Raw genomic sequence first — 18,052 nt, 5'->3', positions numbered from 1 at the left:
AGGACGTGGAACAACTGCAACATAGCACTGCTGGTAAAGAGACGAAAATGATACAACCACTGTAGAAAAAAATTCAGCAGTTTCTTAAAAAGTGAAACATAACGCCTATCATATGGCCTAGCAATTCTACCCACAGGTATTTATGTAAGAGAAATGAATGCACGTGTCCGCACAAGACTTGTGTACTAAAGTACATGGTAACTTTATTTGTAATAGCCCTAAAACAGAAGCAACCCAAATGTCAATCAACAGGAAAATGGATAAACAAATTGTAGACTAGGCATATAGTATAATATGCGTCAGCAATGAAAAGGAACTGTTGACGTACTCAACGTGGATAGGTTTCAAAATAATTATGCTGACAGAAAGAAGCCAGACAAAAAGGATACACATTGTCTGATTCCATTTACATAAAATCCTGGCAAATGCAAACTAGTCTATAATGATGGAAAACACCTGGTTGTCCGAGGATGGAGGGAGAGTAAGGAGGGGAGAAAGGATTATAAAGTGATCACAAGAGAGCTTTTGAGAGTGAAGGATGCATTCATTATCTTGACTGTGGTGGTGGTTTCACAGGTATATACACATGCCAAGACTCATCAGATTTTACACTTTAAATATTTGCAATATAAAGCTGTATAAAAAATACCCCTCCCCCCAAAAAGGAAAAACATTAAAAGCCATTACTCTGTAAAGTTTTCTTTACCACCATCATCCTACATTCCTCTGAGCAGGAAATAATTTCTAACTCTTCTTTATCCCCAAACGACTTTTTACTTCCATTGTAGTATTTATCAGCTGTCTCAGTTATCTATTATTCCAAAACTTAGTGGCTGAAAACATTTATTATTTCTCACATTTCTGTAAGTTGGCTGGGAATTTCTCTGCTGGTCCTGCCTGGGTTCAGTCATGTGGCTGCTGTCAGCTGGTGAGTTGGCAGAAGCTGGAGGATTTAAGATGGTTTTGGCATAGATGGACAGAAGACTGGGATCTCTCTCACCATGGTTTCTCATTGTTTCATAGTCTAGCCAAATCTTCTTCATGTGGCAATTGGGTCCCAAGAGTAAAAGTAGAAACCATAAGGTCTCGTAATGCCTACACTCCAGACCTTATACCATGTGACTCCTGCCACATTCCCTTGGTCAAGACAAGTTACAAAATCAGTCCCCATTCAAGGGGATGGAGAAATTGACTCCACCCTTTTGATGTGAGGAGCAGCAATGTCATATCGCAAGGAGCATGGACACAGGGAGGCATTCTTCATTGGAGATCATTATTATAATGATCTACCCTTCCAGATGAGGACTTACCATGAGCATTTTTTTGTACCCGTACCCCTTCTATTATGTCATAAGTTCCTTGAAAATAGGAATCAGATCTTATGCGCCTTTGTATTTCCCTTTGCAACTATCACAGACCTTGCACACTGTATAATAAGTGTTGAATTTTTCCTGGATAATAAGAGAAGTAAAAGGTAAGTGGGAAAAAACTAGAGTTGAAAAGTGCATCATTGTAGTGGTAGGGTAGAAAAGATATATTCCGAAGCATTTAAAATCAGAGTCTCCAGGGGCCAACCAGGTGGCACAGCGGTTAAGTGCGCATGTTCCACTTCGGTGGCCTGGGGTTTGCTGGTTCTGATCCTGGGGGCAGACATGGCATCGCTTGGCTAAGCCATGCCGTGATAGGCATCCCACATATAAAGTAGAGGAAGATGGGCATGGATGTTAGCTCAGGGCCAGTCTTCCTCAGGAACAAGAGGATTGGCAGCAGATGTTAGCTGAGGGCTAATCTTCCTCAAAAAAAAAAATAAATAAAAAAATCAAAGTCTCCAGAACAGGCAAAAGCAAATAGCAACTATTCATGGGCCATCAGAATATCTTAATATTCACAGCATTTTTGTAGCAAAACAGGTAAGGGCAATATAAACCCCAATTTTGTAAGTGAGAAGAGTTACGAAGCTGTTTAAGTAGCTAGACTTTTACTTAAATACTACTCTTCTCATTCCAATTTCTAGGCTCTTTTTTCCTTCAGATTTTATAGGATTGCATCATTGTAGTGGTAGGGTAGAAAAGATATATTCCGAAGCATTTAAAATCAGAGTCTCCAGGGTCCAACCAGGTGGCACAGCGGTTAAGTGCGCACGTTCCACTTCGGTGGCCTGGCTAGGTAATTGGGGAGAAGGGTGGATAATTTAGGGGTTTTAGATTTACAGAGTAAATATTCTGGTGGTTGGTACCATGCTTTTCGTATTTACATTTCCCTGTGTAGAAAATGGAAGATTTTAGAAGAACAATGCTTAAAATGCTGAAAATAAATTTTCCTCATTTATTTCAAGGCCTTTCTATTTCTAAGCTGTTAAATTTCAAGAGAAAAAGTGTGTCGTAGAGCAACTCTGCCAAAAGCTTAGTCCAAATTCTTTAGTTTTTCCTGGAAATTGCAGCCAGTGTTTTGCCTGTCTGCTATTAACACAGTACCCTTTGCATGCCATCTGATATTTGGCATGTTTTATCAACAGGCTGAAAACTCTAGGCTGAATCCTGGCTACATTCAGGTTTTATAATTATATCTTTCTGCAATGTTCTTCCCACTCAGACAGCTAATAAATAGTTTCAGTAATTTAAGATTCAGCCTTTCTCTTTGTCTCTCCAAAATTTAGAAATTCAAAATGCAATTCAGAAAAAAATGTTTTCTGCACTCACTCCTACCATTATGTGTCTGGTGTCCAGTAATGAACCAGATTGTGAGAGAGGTGGATCAGGAGAATCATGAGGTCTAATCCCTTCCCTGGAGGATCTTCTGGTATCAGAGATCTGGACAATCTTGGGGTACTCTGCAAGCTCTAGAATTCTGTGCTTCTAAAGTGAGTGACCTACTTGGTTCATAATGTTGCTAAGTTCTTATGATCCATTACATTATAGTTTTTGTTTTTATATAATTCAATGTATTGGGCAATAAAATAATTTTGACACTATTCATATTAGTTAATCTTTACTCTGCAGTAAGACTTAACGTAAGAAACCTTTTAAATGAAAACATTGAATTATTGCAATTCAGGAAAAATATAAATGAAATATAGCGCTTAGGGGGCAAGACATCAATTCAGTTTCAATTAGTGAGTTAAGTTCTCCATGATGCCCTGGCTCCCTGTGGATCCCATTAGCACATTGTTTCACATCTGTAGTGTGATGCTGCAACACTGAGGCAAAGGCTGTATTTAATTTGCTGTTGCATCCTTGGTATTCATCATGATACCATATTATAGGTTATCCCTCTTTCTATGTATTTTTTTTTATTAGCATCAGTATCAATTTTGAACTTCGGGAGGCTTGATAAGCGAAGTGTATGCTCATTAAAAATAAATGGATAGATTTAAACTACGCATTATTGTCAATGCTCTTTTTAAGCCTTCAGCCTCGGAGCCACTGAGGGGAATGGTTGCTGCTGACAGGCGCGGCAGTGGGTCATATAGGAGGAGGTACTTTCACAGCTGAAGTCCTTTGCTTTTCTGAAGCCACATTAATAGTATTTGTCATTAGGAATTCAACAGTTCTAAGCCAATTGATTCCTAGCTTTGGGAACTTACACATGAGAACTAACCTCTCTGAACTCTCAGAGTGCCCCCATTTATAAAATTGAGACAATAATCTCTCTCTTACAGGGTTGTGAGGATTGAGATTATGTTTACAATATGCGGTAAAATGCTTGGTGTATAAGAAAGTGCTCAGAAGGGGTTGGCCCCGTGGCCGAGTGGTTAAGTTCGTGCACTCCACTGCAGGCGGCCCAGTGTTTCGTTGGTTCGAATCCTGGGCGCGGACATGGCACTGCTCATCAAACCACAGTGAGGCAGCGTCCCACGTGCCACAACTAGGACCCACAACGAAGAACATACAACTATGTGCCGGGGGGCTTTGGGGAGAAAAAGGAAAAAAAAAAGAAAGTGCTCAGTAAATATTTATAGTGAAGTGAGTAGTGTTTGGGACTCATTCTCCTGTGTTCAATTTGGTGGTTCAATATTTGAAAAGAAAAAATGGATCCTGTTGAATATTTTTGAGCTGAGGGATAATGGGAAAGTGGAAACATTCTACTTTTTCTCCTTTTGGGCATTTATAGTGAGACTTTATTTTTTTAAGTATTGAAATCTCTGTCCATCAGACACATCTTTGATGAAATTTAAGCAACCAAAAGATAACCCAGATCAAACACATGTTTTGAAGTATTTGGGCCACTGCTACCCCTAAAATAACTGCAGTGAAGTGCAATGGTTTGGAGCCTCTCAATATTTTTCTTGCATGTTGTGAAAAGCTGGTAAGGTCCCATGAAACTCCTATTGTTTCAGTGAAATCATGTTAAAGTCGAAGTCCCAGGCCTTCTGTTTACTAGCTGTTTGATCCATCTGCAAAATGAGTACTAGACACTATTATTACTATCTCACAGGTTTGTTTTAAGATTGAATGAGACATTGCATGGGAAACAGCTTTGTCATTGGGATAGCTGTTTTCTTAAGTTACAATAACACTAAACCTCATGGGGGCGAAGTGGGGACTTCCACTTAATGGAAAACTTCAGACGCACCTCCTTTCTTATGTGAAACTGGACTGACAGTTCTCTGGATTTTTCAGAACTGGTTAAGACGAGATACTTAATCTCACAGCACTTAATTTCTTCATGGGCCATCTATTTTAAGTTTTAGCTTCTCTCAATCACTAACCTGATTCCTCCCTTCCCCTGGATTGTATGTATCTACCGCATTTTGCTTATGATGGTTGGGTTGGGGGAACTTATCACTTACTGGGTCCCCTTTGGGATATGCCTTTCTGCACAGAAATTGGCCACTTGATAATTTTATTAGAAAACATTTTGCTCCTGCCAGGAAAGGCCCATGGTTTATAAAAGATGCCTGTAGCTTGGTAGCTGGTCTGCCCAATTCTGGAGTGCAGAATAAGGAAGCCCATGGTTGTTACACACCTAACCCATATTTCTACCCTAGCCTTTATCAGCAATAAGGCTGCTATTTTTATCTTCAACTGCCTGGCTTGTTTCTCAAAAAGTTCAGAACTCAAATGAGAAAAAAAGAGTATTCATTATAACTCCCCTGAAAAGTAAGGGCCAATTTATCTAAGACAGATTCCTCACGGGCTGGCCTCTGGAAAACTCCATAGAAACCAGTTACAGCTGAGGTTTAAGACAATGAAACCGACTTATGGTAGAAATCCGATGTGGCAGTTTAGCTGGACTGGTGTTCCCCTAACCAAGAATACCCAAGTAGCAGACCAGGGCTGCCTGCTGAGCTTCTGCCTTATTAGACAGCTGCGAACCCTCACTTTCACTCCAGCCTCTTGATTTTGCAGGGGGATGAGTGCTGAGGTGATGACATAAGGATGGAGCCAAGGTTCTGCCATATTGTACTGCTGGGACCGCAAGGTTTGGACCCTAGCACTTGATCACACCACAGGAGGGGCCTGTACTCTTTCAGTCATGCAACTTAAGAGATCCACAGCCCAAAGACTGAGATTTCTCTTCCAGAGCCTGAAGTTTGGCCCTGCTGGCTATGCTGCTAGTACGCTGTTCGAATGCAGGGGAAAATAGGGGCTCACTGCTATGGCTTTTGTCTCTGTTAATTTACCCCCACTCTTTATGTGTTCCAGAAAGCATGGTGTGTGTGTATGTGTGTGTGTTTGCCTTGTTTGGTCATTCATGGTTGCCACGACCTCTAAACCTCAGCATTGTCTGCTCAAATAGAGTGATCTTAATTTGTCTAGAACTGTCTAGTAGACGAAGAAATTTCATACTGATTATCCCATTCGACTATCACAACAATCTTGAAGACACAGGTATCCCATACCTCATTTCATAGGCAAGGAACTTGAATTCTGAGAACTTCAAGGTTGCGTACAATGAATGACAGAGGTGGTTCTCTTGATACCCAGGTCCTTGGCCTCTAAATCCTGTGCTCTTTGCTCTATAACCCTTTTCTAGGAGTCAATAGTTCCATAAACATCTATTGGGTCACACAGAAATGCCTGACTCCCTTGTTGCTATGGGAATAGTTGAATGCTTTGTTTTCCTAAAGTCTTTTTCTTTACCCCAGATGACAGTTCCAGGGATGGTTTTTGCTTTAAATAAAAATAGCCCATTTCTCTCTACTCTCTAGAGTTTATTTTTCAGTAGATTTTTCAAAATTACACCCAAGCTGAAGAAAAAAGAATAGATATTGAAATCAGGAGACTGCAGATGCTGCAGAAGTGGTACTGTAAATGAAAGATAAAAGAGTACTAGTTGGGACAGATCTGGAAAAATGGGAAGTTTGTATTCAGAGACCAAAGGGAAGTCTAGACGATAGCAAAGGCAAGGTGGAAACATCAGAAAGAAGGAGGTGTTAGAAGAAGGAGAAATATGCACACACTACTTTTAAAATTGTGGTGCTTACCCCATTGGCAAATTACATTGTTACAAGCTAGAAACAAAACCTGGATTGCAGCTTGCATTTCTCAGTCCCAGGGAAAGTTCTGGGTGTGCAGGGCAGTCAGGCCACCTTCAGTACTGCTGGGACCTTCAGGGACCAGGAGAGATTGTCACCTTAATGATGCCCAACACGTATCGAGTCCGATGCAGTTCCCAAAGCACTTTTACTGAAAGGAAATAATTTTAGTTTCACAACCCACCCACTGGAGGTAGCTGAGCTGAAGCTGTCCCCATTGTACAGATAAGGATACAAAATAATGACATCCAGGGCCGGCAGTAAAAATATTCTCCTTTTCCGAAAGTAATTCATGGGTGATTTTACATAGTTTTGTTAGGGATGCCGGCATAGGTACAGGATATAAAATGTAAGCGTGGAGTCTTAAAAATTTTCAGTATTTTAATAAAGACAACACACAGGACCTTCCGGGGCAAGATCGTGGTTGTATTTTTCATACTAATGTTGTTGAGCCTAACTTTGAGAGAGGAGGAAACTTCTAGATTTAACCAAATGGGAGGGTTTATGATGATAGAGAGTAGCTGTAGAGAGCTAAAGCTGAGGGCCTTATGGAAACATTAGGTTGAGAGAGAGAATAGATAAATGGATCCAGTGGAAAGGGCTGCAGAGACTACACAAAGCAGAAGAGGTTCTAATGCTGACCGTATAGAAGAATGGAAAGAACATTAGATTTGAGGCCAATAGACCTGAGTTTGGATCTTGCTGTATCACTTAGGTAACACCGGGCAAGTTACTTAGCCTCTCTGAGCTTTGGCTTTCTAGTCTGTAAAGCAAGCCTAATAATCCCCCCCTCATAAAGTTGGTGATACAATTAAGAAATCCGTATGAAGGATGTAGCAATGTATATGTTCAAGAAATATCTTTAAAAAAATAAATGAATCAAGGAAAGTTATCCCAAATGGCCCGAAAGACCCCTTCCAGCCCTAAAATTTAATGACTGTTCAAACTGGGGAGAACCAGCAATGACAATGACAACCCAGATGTGATGACAGACTCAGCCAGGGGTCCAGTGCCCAGTGCCAGCTGCCTGGTGGGCTGAGATAACCAATGTGCAGACCAAATGCACATGTTTGGACCTAAAACTATAGTGGGATGTGAGTAGATTTGGGGCCCAGAAAAGAAAAGAGCTCCTTTTTCTGCAGACTAAGGGAAATGAAAAAACTTAGGTTTGGAGTGGACATGAGGTCAAACAAGGAGAGCGCCTTAGTGGGCTGGGGCTGAATTAGGAGAGGAACTTAGAGTCTCAAAGGACAGTGAAGGTGGAAGGGTATTGCAGTGAGGTCTATAGAGAGGGTAAGACTTGACGTCTCTTAAGGAGCTTACAAGCAAATGCAGCACACAATGTGGCCACAGCAGCATTTCTAACCTTTGTTCTATCCTTCGTTCCTGGGGGAAACATCTAATATCAGGGGACAAGAAGGATGGGGAGGCAAATTCCAACGTGCTTCATGAGATCCCAATATGCTCCTTGGGGTCACATTAGACTCCTAGCAGAAGGCTTTTCTGCCACGCTGGCTGCATTGAGGGAGCTCATGGAGGGCAAAGTAGCATTGGTGACTCATGTTCTGTCTTCCTCTCTATGTTCTCTTCAGGAACCTAGGGTCAGAGAATGTTAGAACTGGTGTATGCCAATTAAAAATGTTTCTTTTCCAAGAATCTTGGAGTAAAATGTACTCTCCCCAAAACTGTACTCTGTTTATTCAACAGCTTCTTATACTCACTAGCTCACCACCATATGCCAATTTAAGAAGGTAGATCTTACAAGATAATGTTTAACCTCCAGAATATGATGCTTAGCTCCTTCACGGTCTCGTCCCTCATGCCATATCCTCCAGCCTGTAATCCTCCCCCGTCCCCTGCCTCCCTCAGTCTTGTGTTGCTCCTGCTCAATTTTCGCGAGTCCTCTTGTAGTTGTCCCAAGATGCCGTGGCTTTGGCCCTGCGCTTCCTCATTGAGATTCTCACGGCCTGGAGTGGCCTTTCTTTCCTCGCCCATCTGACAAACTCCTGCTCATCCTTTATGTCTCATCTCAGGAGCCAGTAAAACCTTTCCTGACCCCTTGGGAGAAGGTAGAGTCAGGTGCTCACCTGGGCATTTTAGTACCTACAAGAGTACCTGACTTATAGTATAGTGTGCTCACTAAGTACTCAGAAGGAGAGAAAATGGTAAAAGCTGTTGACTCTTGAGTGCCTGCTGGGCACTGTTCTGAGCACTCTATGTGTATGACCTCACTTCATCCTCACTACAACGCTGTGAAGTAGGCACTGTCATCATCCCATTTTATCCATAAGGAAAAAAATGAAGCTCTCTAAGAGCTAAAGCATTAGTCCAAGTTTACACAGCTACTAAGTAGCAGTGCTGGTATTTGGACTCAGGCTGACTTCACAGTACACACTCTTGACCACTGTTCTGACCTGCCCTCAAGGGGTTGAGACCGGCCGGGAGGCAGAAGGGAGGAGACAAAGGATACCTAGAGGAGTCGATGCTTGGTACACATTGATGTCAGCTTGGTTGGCTATTTGTTTTTCCTAAGCAGACAAGCAATATGCCTTAATGGATGCTACAATATAAAACTACTCTGCAAGAGACTTTTGTGATGATAACATCACACCATTTTTTTTTTGTCCTGGCATGTGTTCAATTATTAACTAAGGAATAGACTTTAAAGTTAAGAAGCAAACAAGCTCTTCAGCAAATACGATTTTCCTCCCAGAACTGTCTAGAGATACATTCACTTAGAAAACAAAAAGAATGAAATCTTGCCATTTGTGACACCATGGATGCACCTTGAGGGCATTGTGCTAAGTGAAATAAGACAAAGACAAATACTGTATAATTTCATTTGTATGTGAAATCTAAAAACAACAACAACAGTAAAACAAAACAAGCTCATAGATACAAATTAGTGGTTACAAGAGGTAGGGGGTGGGGGTAGGGGAAATGGGTGAACGGAGTCAAAAAGTACAAACTTCCACTTATAAAATGTCAGTCATAGGGATGTAATGTACAGCGTGGTGAATATAGTTAACAATACTGTATTGCGTATTTGAATGCTGCTAAGAGAGTAAATCTTAAAAGTTCTCATCACAACAAAAAAAATTCTGCATCTACATGTGGTGATGGATGTTACCTAGACTTATTGTGGTGATCGTTCCGCAATATACGCAAACATGGAATTATTATGTTGCACACCTGGAACTAATATCATGTTGTATGTCAATTTTATACCTCAATAAAAAAGAAGGAAACAGATGAGCAATGAAAATATAACTCCCGGGGATCAGAATGGACCCTGGAGGAGGAGGTGTTGGTGATATATGCCTGGCTGGATTTCAGAATTCCTATTACTGTTCCTATGGAACAGTAACCATTATGTGCCTTCCGTTCTCCTCTTTTTTTGAAAGGGAATACCCATCGTGATTATCCTATCTCTGTCTCCCCAGTATGTGGGAAAAACAATTTGTCTCCTAAGTTCACAGGTCTTCAGATCTAGAGGAAAGATACCTGAGAAGGCTCATCTACTCCTGGGCCTGCACCTGGGCCAAAATCACATGAACGTGGACCTTGAGCCTGAGACTGATGTTGTAATAGGATGAAACTCCCAGAGGTCTTGGGAGGGTTAGGAGCCATTAGGGACCAGAGAGCCAACTATTGCTGTCTATTTCATTGGTGGCCCTAATAAGCAATGCCTCTTGGTATTTACCTTCCTTTGTGTACCCTTTCCACAAATCTGGGCTGGGTTTATGACTTGCTTTAACTGATGGAATGTAGCTGAAGTGTCACTTGTCAATCCTGGGCCTTAAGAAGTGCTGGCAGCTTCTGCTTTGGTGCTCTTGGGAGCCTGAGCTGCCATGTAAGACTACCCTGCTAGAGGGACTGTGTGAAGAGGCCTGGGGAAAGTCCTGTTGTCCCAGCAGATCAGCTGAATCCAGTCCCCAGCCAGCCCCCAGCCAGCCCACCAGCCAGCCCACCAGCCAGTCCCCAGCTGAATTCACCCAATGAGTGACCACCATCAAAGTCAGCAGAAGCCTGATCCAGCTAAGCCCAGTCAGGATTCCAGAATACTGCGCAAATACAAAGCTGGTTGTTTTAAGCCACTAAATTTTGGGATGGTTTGTTGCATGGCAACAGATGTGTTGAAATAGGCCCAACTTGAAAAGTCGACCTGTGAGCATATAACTAAAATAGTTAGTTATGTTATAATAGTACCTCATAAGAGTAAGAATGGAGATTTTTATGGAAAATAAATCTTTGGTTTGACTGAAGTTCATTGACTAAATTGACTCAATCATAATCTGAGCATAAATCACACTTGAAAAGACTGACTCTGTGGAGTACTCGAGCGGGCTCATAGAGCCGACTATATTTAGCTTCTACTCGGGGTTTGGAGTGGGATGTGAGTCTGTTTTAAAATCCGAAAGAAGGAAAAAAACATCAAGTCATAGTGGAGCCTAGAGATTTGTTTATGCTTCTTAATGCCAGGAACCAGAGATTGCTTTCCTTCTTCGAGGAAGGAAAGTAAAATTTGTAATTTTGCACAGCTGAGAAGACATGTTTCTGTCGTCCCTCCAAATGTCACTCCTTGTCTCCAGAGACATGAAGAATCGTTGCAGCTCCTCAGAGGTGTCAGGGACTCGCATCTCTCTGCTTTGTTCACGTTATTCCTCCTGCTGGTGTGCGTTCTCCCCATCCATCCATCAGCCTCTACACTCCACCCGCTTTGTCCACCCACTTTGTCCACCAAGCCGATGAAGCTTCCACTTGGGAAAGACCTTCCTGACAACTCTCCCTCTGTGTCCCCAAGCAGGCTGATCCCTCGCTGCCTTGGGACACCCCTGTCCTTTGTCTTCACCTCTATTATTTGACTACACAATTCCTAGGATGGTTGGTTTGCTTGTCTTTTGCTCCTTCTAGACCATGAATTTCTCCTGGAGACAGGGAGAGATCCTACTGAGATGACCCATGAATAATATGTGGCATTTATTGCATGGTTATAACATGGCCTAAAATCAGTGGTTTTCTAAGTTCTGTTTGCATCAAGCGTTCTTGTTAAAAATGCGTATTTTCAACCCCCCAACCCCAGATAGTCTCATTTATTTGGGGCTGGGGGAATCTACGTTTTAACAACACCTAGGTCACCCTCATGTAACTGGTCAGGTGACTCCATTTTACAAAATACTAGCCTGGGTTCCTCACATCTCCTCTGGCCTTTTGCTACTCAACTGCAGGCTGTTTCTCTCGAGTAAAGGAGGAGCCAGGGATGGTAATTTGGTGAAACTCAAATCAGGGGGACGCACCTGGGTAAAATGTTCTGTCCTGAAAGTCAAAAGCACAGACTAAACTAAGAATTCTTTGTTGATTTATTTATTCCCTTTTGCCGTTACTCCGTTTTCCACGGACAGTCCATGACTGGCCATATTTAAAGCTATGCTGGTTGAATTTTTTTCCCAAGGCACCGTGAACAGCTCCTCAAAGCTAGAAAAATTTATGCACTTGAAAAGTGAATTGTGATGAGCTTATCTGTCAGCCGCATGATGTTTCCTTCGTCATTCTGTTCCGGGAAATGAATCCATAATCACAGGAGGCAAGAGCAGTTTATTAAATATGTTCATAGAGCCCAGTTGGAAGGCCCAGATTATCCAAACTGACAGGAACAACACAGCTATCATTTATTTAGCTGTTACTGTGTACCAGGGCTCTGCTCAGTGTCTGCATCCATTTGGTTCTTTAATTCTCGTTAACGCCTTTGAGATAGGTTTTATAGATGAGGAAAGTGGGGCTCAGAGAAATTTAAATAACTTGTCCAAGGGGCAGAGCTAGGATTAAAACATATGTCTGTTTGACCCCAGCACGTAGAATTTCCATATTATGCTGCAGGCCAGCTCCTCAGAGCATGCTCCGTAGTCTACAGAGGGTAGACTGATGCCTGGGGTGCCGGGCTAGTTAGCATCAGGCCAGAATTTATGACTCAGGTCTCCTGACTCCCAGCATAATTTCCTTATTATGAACTTAAACATGGAAAAAAAGAGGAAAGCTGGGAACATTCGTGATTAATTCTGGTAAAAAGAAAAAAACAGAGAGAGCGAGTCAGACCCCTGATTTTCCTTTGCTTGTTTAGATAATTTGGGAAATTTCTTGATTTCTCCTGAAATCATGGTTTTTTTAAAGAGATATTTACCAAAAAGCTAAATTGTGCTGTTATATGTGACCTTGGAAGAGATTATCTGGGCTCTGCCCCATTTGCACAAACTGCTATTCCCCTCACTTAGTGGAAAACGCTAGAACCATCACATAATTCTCCTTGGTCCATTCTGAAGACTCTTAATACCTCTAAAAGCCTTGTTAGACCCATTCAACCATGGCGCAGCCTTTTCACGGAGAACTGGCAAAGAAAATAGCTGAGCCATGAGGGGATATTTTAGGCTGAGAGCTGACTGGTTTTATGAAAACCCAGCAGCTTTTGTGAATATGAACACATAAACCGGAGGCAGAAAGCGGCAGGAGCCATGCCATGAGCAGCTGAGACCATGGCTGGATGTGACTGAGTCCCTCTGATGGGGCAGAAAAAACCCAAGGTCAGCAGAGGGGCCCTGAATTTGCTCTCAGCTCTGCTTACGACTTGGGAGCTCTTAGGCCAAGCTCTCAACCCCTGTGGGCCTGGGGTTTTGTTTTAAATTATACCAATACAACCTGTGCTCTTGGTGGAGGCGAGGATCAGGTGAGAATTTCCGTGAAAGAACTTAGCACATGTAAGCTGTTAGGAAGTGGAGATTCATCTGCCATCTCTGCGGGCCCTTTTGTGGTTTTCAACAGAACTTCACAGAGGCTGTGATGAAAATCACCGCTCGCAGCAGGAGTGCGGCCAGCTTTTGGTGGAGTTGAACTGCTGAATGTTTATGATAATAGAGAGCCTCAAAGAAGAGTCTGAACCCAACAGATGTCACCCCTACCCCTGTGTTCTGGTTGCTTAGGAGCTAATGTGTTGTGATGGTTTGATGTCACTGTTGCCCAAAGTGTGAGGTGTGTGCCCTGTGACATTCAGGATGATTGGGGTATCACGAAGGCAAACATTTTTAATGTATAATTAGGTGGTTATTTTACTGTATATTTTTTTAAAGGATTCATTTAAAAAATAAGTTAAAAAATTGCGTCGATTAAAAATATATAAAGCAAATAATAATATGGATGGAGAAAGGGTATGTCAGAAATCATGAAAGTGGTACATGAATGAATACAGCTAGGATCTCCTCCTAGAATATAAATCCATACCCCCTTAAGCAAAACTCTTGGGGCCAGATGCGTTTCAGAATTCAGAATATCTCATGCGTTACTTGACACCCCCAGAGGTAACTGGAACAGCGCTCTCAAATCAAACACATTATTATTTCTGCAGTGAAGCATCTGAATATTCATCATAAGTGGGATAAATAAAGTCTATAAATAGACTCAATTCAGGTCAACTATTGTAGCCAAGTGAGTTACAAAAATATTGTTTTTCAGACATTTTTGCATTTTGGAATTGTAGATAAAAGATTTTTAACCTATAAGAAAACAGGTCAACAGGATAAAAAGGCAAATCCAAGAACCTTAGACCTGGACCATACTTTGTAGTTTGCAAAACACTTTGCGTCTCATTATCTTATTTGTGAGGTAGATACCTCCGTATTACAAATGAGGAATCTGAGGCCCAGAGAGGCTAAGTGACTTTGCCAAGATCACACAGCTCAGTTGGTAATCAGCCGGGCAGGACTAGAACCCACGTCCTCTGCCTCAAAGTTCTTGGATCTTTCTATATTATAATCCACACATCATATCATAAGTCCTGAAGATTCAAAGTTGCAGAGGCTGAATTCTTGAACATGTTGCCTGAAATGCAGAGACACTTTTCTCCAGGGAAGTGTCTTAGTAGACTGTAATTTCCACAGGGGGGCCTCTGGAGGGGAAGGAAGAGAGCAGAGAACATAATCTTGACGTTTTAATGTTGAACTACAGATATATCCGGGGTGGTTGGATCAGTCTCTTCAGGTGGAGCATAAAACCCAGACCAAATGCTTGCTATGGTCCAGTGGTATTTCAGAGGAACCATTGCCTGCTACTTCCAGAAATTCTAATAATAACAAACATTTATTGAGCACCTGCTATATGCCAGGCACTCCTCTCCATAACATTTTGTACCATTCTCCTCCCCCAGAAAAAGAAATGGGGGTTCAGAGACATGGCCAAGGTCCCAAAACTGGTAAGTGACAAGTCAATGTTGGGCCAGTTCTTATTGAGTGTGGAGGCCACACGCTCACCCAGTATCCTGCACAGAGCCATGGAAGAGGCCCAGGTTTCCCATCCACCCATGGTGGGAATGCCTTCTCCCCGACCCCAGACTGGTGACAGGTAGACAGGCAGGACAGGTTGGTTTGGGGAATGGGGACACAAGCATATCTTGCATGGTCATCCTGAGGGTGGCTTCAGATGAACTCAAGGAGTATTCTGTTTCTAAGATGCAGATGCAAAGATCCTCAAGGACCTCGGGCATGGTTCTTGGTGTGCTCCAAGGAAAGAACCTTTCAAGTGCCCTATTACAACTGGGCCCCACGTTTTGCATGCCTCTTGTCCTAGGAATCCAAGTGCAAGTTGATTCAGCTGCCTGGTTTTGATGGTGCAGCCCCCAGCAGTACGGAAGAATGAGGGAGGTTGCTGTATTCAGGAAGCCACAGAAGATGCATATGGTTGGAATGTAAAATGATGGTGGAGTCTGGGGAAGGGCTGGCGACAAAGGTTGAATCACGAAGGGCCTTGTTGTTCTCCCTAAAGAGATTGCATTTTGTTCTCCAGGCAATGGAGAATGACTGGTTTTGAGTAGGGGAATGACGTGGTCATGTTTCCATGTCTTATTTGACTTGGAAATCAGGGACTGCTTTCTGGAAGAGGTATCAGGCTAACCTGGGGCTGAAAGGATGGATAGGATGTCGACCAGCAGAGATGGCTGTTTATCCAGGACAGAAGCAGCTGTGATGCAAAGTGTGTTCAGGGTTCACAATGTTATGAATCAAAACAAATAATCTCCATGTGTAGGGGAGGAAGACATTTCCTCTACCCACTCTAGGTCCTTCTGGCCAGAGAAGGAATTAAATTCACATGAGACAGAATAACAGGAGAAAATTAAACAAAGCTTTTTAACATCTATACATGGGAGAGGCTCAGGCAAACTGAGCGACTCGCCAAAATGGCAGAAGCCACCACCTTGAACAACATCTTTAGCTAAAGACAAAGGAAGATATTGGGGGGGGGGGGTGAGGGGGAGTCAGTTATGGGAGATTACCAGACAAGTACAGTAAACAAGAGTCAGGTTATTATGCAGATTTAAGTCCTTGGTTCCACATTGATTAAGAGATTCTAGAGATAAGGTCATCCCCCCTTCTTTCTGGTACAGAGAGGGAGACACCTTTACAGATGGAGATTTCCTTTACAAATGTAAATGTCTCTTAACAAAGGGTAAGTAAATTCTACTTTTCAGAGTTTCTTTCCTGTCCGAAGTTTTCAAAAAAAGTAACCAGGCCCAAATAATCCTCATGCCAAAGAGACATATCTTGGGGTGGCCACTTCCAGTCCCCCACACATGTATTGAATACCTACTGTGTGCACTGGCAATCTACATATGTCAACTCTTTTAATGATGGCAGAAGCCCTGCAAGGAAAGTCATAGCTCCTAAGATGTGAAGGTGGAATTCAGGCCCTGTCAGACCCCAAAGCCTATTCTCTTCCCATCCCATGAGTTGCCTCTCCGGTCAGGTTCAGTCTTGGCTCAGAGCACAGCAGGAAATGGAAGAACAGCAGAGGCTCAGACAGAAATAAAAGCTGGAATCATATTTTAAAGAGCCTTGACAGCTTAGTGGCTGTTCTAACGTGGTCTCTCCTGACACTAATACTGCTTTCAAACTGTACTTACATGCCTAATGGGGCTGCATTAGTCAAATGAGATTATTATGTGCAGGAGAAGAGCATTCCCAAGGAACAAGTTTTAATTCCAGGATTAGTTCCTCTAGCTTGGTTACTGATCTTTTGTCTTTGTACTTCTCTCTCTTCATTTTTCTGAGTCCGTATACTCTGGGTGAAAATGGAAGTCAAGAGAAAGAATTCTGGGAGCAGGCCACACTGCAGCTAAGTCTGTTCAGAAGGCGGTTTTGAGGACCCAGAGCAATTCCAGACAGTTGGCCAAGGTTTGGTGAATGTGAGCTGGATTCTGGGCTCGGCCTATGGGAGATAGAACCATCCTTAAGAGAGCCCTTCTGCCCCTGTCCACCCCATGAAGCTCAAGGAATTTACAACAGAAGTCAAGCACATACCTCTGAAAAGATCAGAAATAATTACATGCTTAACCATTAGATAATGACTAAAAGGAGAGGTTGGTGATGGGAGAAAGGAGAGGCCGTCATGGATGGCGACAGGCAAGGAAGACCCCCTGAACTTGCAGAAAAGTCCCTGAGTCTTGAAAGCTGTGCCTTCCTGGAGTCCAGGGGCTGGCCCTGGCTAGCGGGCCCAGTTCGGGGGCAGCATGGAGATGGGCTCTTCCCTGGTGTGAACACATTCCATTAAAGCAGACCCATTGATAATGCTGGATCCTCTACATACCAGAAGGAGCAAAGATTAGCTTGGGGAGGTTTGGAGTGGTTAGAGCTAAATATCCCAAGGGATAGATATATTACTGGGAGCCAAACCTGTCTCCCCAAACCCTCTTGGGTCATATGATAAAGTGAGACTGGGTGAGGAGGAAAGAGGAGCACCCGAAGGATCAGGGGTAACCTGACTGTGGTTTCCCTTGGCCCAGCCTCAGACCGGGTATTTCCAGGATGAAAACAACCATGGGGACTTTTAAAAAAGTAAATGATATTGTCAAAATCCAAAAAGTATCACTTTTTCTGAAAAAGGGCAGACTCTTTGCATGTGTGTGTACTAATGTCCATGAAATGGCCAGGGCCCTCAATTACCAGGGGACCTTTGACTTTCTTTTCTCTAGATAAAGATTTCTTTATTTATGCCTTTGGGAACATCGCGTGTGGTGGCCTAGGTCTTTCTACCATTGAGCCCCTGGGATGCAGCTGCTCCTGGCCTGACTCCCAGACTCTCCCTTTCTGTGTTTTCAAAGGCTCTAGTATCTCACCCCTTAGATGTTACCTTTCCCCACTCCAGCCCCACTGATCATGAGAGATTTCTCTTCTTGTTGCCTCTAAGGACAAGCAGATGGGCTCCTCTTGTTTGAAGGTATTTTTATTCTCAACTAATCGCAGTGGGGACACAGACAGTGGAGAGACCTAAATAAAAAGCACAGGGAGGTTACAAAGTTGAGGAAATCTTACACAATACGTGCTGTCGCAGACTTTTCCTGCAGCTGCTGACAGCGTGGCCAAGTGGAAAGTGGTCGATGGATCTGGGTCCAAATGCTGGTCTAGCTGCTTCCCAGCTGTTGACCTTGAGCCCATCAACTACTTACCCACACAAACCTCAGTCTTCCCTCTGGATAATGGGGCACTAACACCTGCCTCCTGCTGTTGCTCTAGAGATAGATGAGGTTACACATGCATA

Source organism: Equus przewalskii, chromosome 8 (assembly GCF_037783145.1).
Source record: "Equus przewalskii isolate Varuska chromosome 8, EquPr2, whole genome shotgun sequence".
Taxonomy (NCBI): Eukaryota; Metazoa; Chordata; class Mammalia; order Perissodactyla; family Equidae; genus Equus; species Equus przewalskii.
This window is presented reverse-complemented; position numbering follows the sequence as displayed.